The sequence below is a fragment of the Triturus cristatus genome, chromosome 4_1, assembly GCF_964204655.1.
Source record: "Triturus cristatus chromosome 4_1, aTriCri1.1, whole genome shotgun sequence".
NCBI lineage: Eukaryota > Metazoa > Chordata > Amphibia > Caudata > Salamandridae > Triturus > Triturus cristatus.
The window spans coordinates 810026568-810029086 of NC_140585.1; positions in this window are offsets into that span (position 1 = coordinate 810026568).

A 2519-nucleotide genomic window follows, 5' to 3' on the forward strand; every position below is an offset into this window, starting at 1 on the left:
ACTTGCTGCGCACTTCCTTCTGATCCTCTTGGGACTTGCTGCTTTGACGAGTCTCTTTAACCTTGCCACCCAAGGCTGGTGCACTCTGGTGTCTTCACTCTTGCGGCGACTACCCCTGGCCAGTAGGCGTCACCGCACTCCACGCAACCTTCTCAGCAGGTTCTTTCCTGGAGGGCCTCTGGTGTGCGCACTTGTCAGCGTTTGCCACTCGGGTGTGGGCGGCCGTGCCTACTCCACTCTGCTCTCCTGTGTTGCAGCTTTTCTGCGCCGCTGCGCTCTTGCGCGGTGCTGCGCTTTCCTTAGCCCATCTACCCGTGGAGTTGCCTCTCCCCTTGCAGTCTCTGCGTGTCTGGGCAGCTTCCTTAAAGAAAACCACATGGAGAAACCTCTTCCCTGGCAATATTCATGGGTTGCAGCAAATCTTTCCTTTTGCTTCTCAATGAGGGTTGCCGTGCATTGTACCAGGTGCTCTGTCATGCCGTTTTGCTGTGTACACTGGCTTTGTGCCTCAGCACCTTTGCCCTTATCGCAGCCGCTATACACCTTTCACCGTCATTTGTATTGTGGGTGCGCTGTTGTACTTCGGCCACTAGATGGCAGTGCAGTACTTATTTCAACGATCCCGCAATTATGCACCATGCTGGGGACCTCGCAGCAACGTAGGTGCATCTCCTGTTTACTTTTACCCCTTATTTTTTTTTTTTAATCTGTTTTCCCCGATGCAGAGCGTGTCACTTCGGGCTCTCTCTCACCTCGTGGGGGGGGGAACCACTTCCCAGCTCGTGTGAAACGTGGCCCGCTGCTGCGGGCACCTTGCAGCATCAGGAACACCCGGTGTCTCGCTCGCCGGAGGAATGTATTTCCCGGCCGATAGCAGTGCCCGTTCAGGGTTGCCGGCTACGCGCTCTCCGGCCTCGTGGAGGGGCTCTTTTCCAGATGGCTGTTGCTTGGGACACATGCAGGCTGCAGGACGATTACTCCTTCACGCGGTAGGTGTCTTTTCTCTATTTGGGCCATGCTGCACACCGTCACTGGGTGTGCTCTGCCCCTCGCAGCAGCTCTCACTTCACGGGCTGCGCGGGGTCAGGCGTTGCTGATGGCGGTTTCGTTCACCTTACTGGGGCGTGCCTCCCTTACGCGGGCACCCGAGCAGCCTTGCTTCTTCCTTGCAGGGTGTCGCTGCCACCGGACACTGCGGTGGCCTGCCTCCTCCTCACAGTGGCGTGCAGGTTCGCTTGGGGCCACGCAGGGCTGGATCATGACGGGGCTCTGCTGATGTGGGGTGGGCACCCGCTGACTGTATGCCATTTAGGTCACACTTCGCGCTGCGTTAGGCTCACCGTCTGCCTGCTCTGCCTCAGGCTCTTCCGACACGGGGTCTCCCACTCGGCTCCTCACACCCCCGGGCCCTTCTCACACCCCGTGGGACCTCAGGCTCAGACGCGTCAGGCGCTTCCTGGGATCAGCCCCATGCGGGCTCGGGGTGGGCTCCCAACCTTCATACTTCCGCCCGGGGCACTTCTCACGCCTCTCGGGTGCGGATCAGAGCAGGCCGGCTCATGAGGTGCGGGGTGGGCTCCCGGTCACCTCGCTTTCGCAGGCCCGGGGCTCTTCACATGCCCCGCGGGCCATCGGTCGTGTTCTGTGCCGGCTTCTGGGGGTGCCCTCGAGACGGGCAGCTCTCTTCCCCGTTTTACATTAGCTGGGCTGCAGCACGCCGGGTCACAGCCCCCTCGTCGCCATTGTGGTGATTGGGCCTTCAGGCCCGCATGCAGAGGAAGGATGGACACGGACACAGGATTACTGGTACTGTAAACTGGCCACGAGCACGTGCGCTCGGCCCCTTTTATTGTCAGGGTCACCTGACTGGTGACGCCTGTGGTGGGTGGGTGTTCAGTGTGGGTTACAGGCACAATGGAACACTAGACTGTATCCAGCCGGATACTACAGGATCGGGCCGACCGCGTTCTTCTCCACTGTATTGCAGCTGCTGCGATTTCACAGTACTTGCCCCCGGTTTGCGCCGCTATATACTGCACTGCCCCACAGCGGGGTGAGATCCTCAATTATAGTCCCCGGTGCCCCGGCAGATGTTCTGGTGTCTACTCAGTTAGCGCGGGCCTCAGCCGCCGCCAGGGAAAGCGGCGGGAGGCTCCCGGTGCACGCAGCTCCACAACACACAGGTCAGGGAGAGAGGCCGGTCCCAGCGCAGGAGCGCACTTCCCTCACCTTCCGGCCAGTGGGTCACGACCACGGAGTATTCGCCGCCTTCCTTTCACCCCAGGGCTGATCCCGCCCGGGGTCGCTCATATGAGCTACGCCGATCTGCGTTTCAGAGTTCACGGGGGCGCGTTGGACCGGACACCGCTCCTCGACACTCCGCCACCTGGTAGCGTATAATTACACCCCGCAGGCCACCCGGTATAACCCGCGCAAGGGCAGCTAAGGGTGGAGTTCAAGCTGGGCCTCTTCGCACCTCCCCACTGCCGAGGCTGTTCTCCCGGCCGGATGCGTCTTAG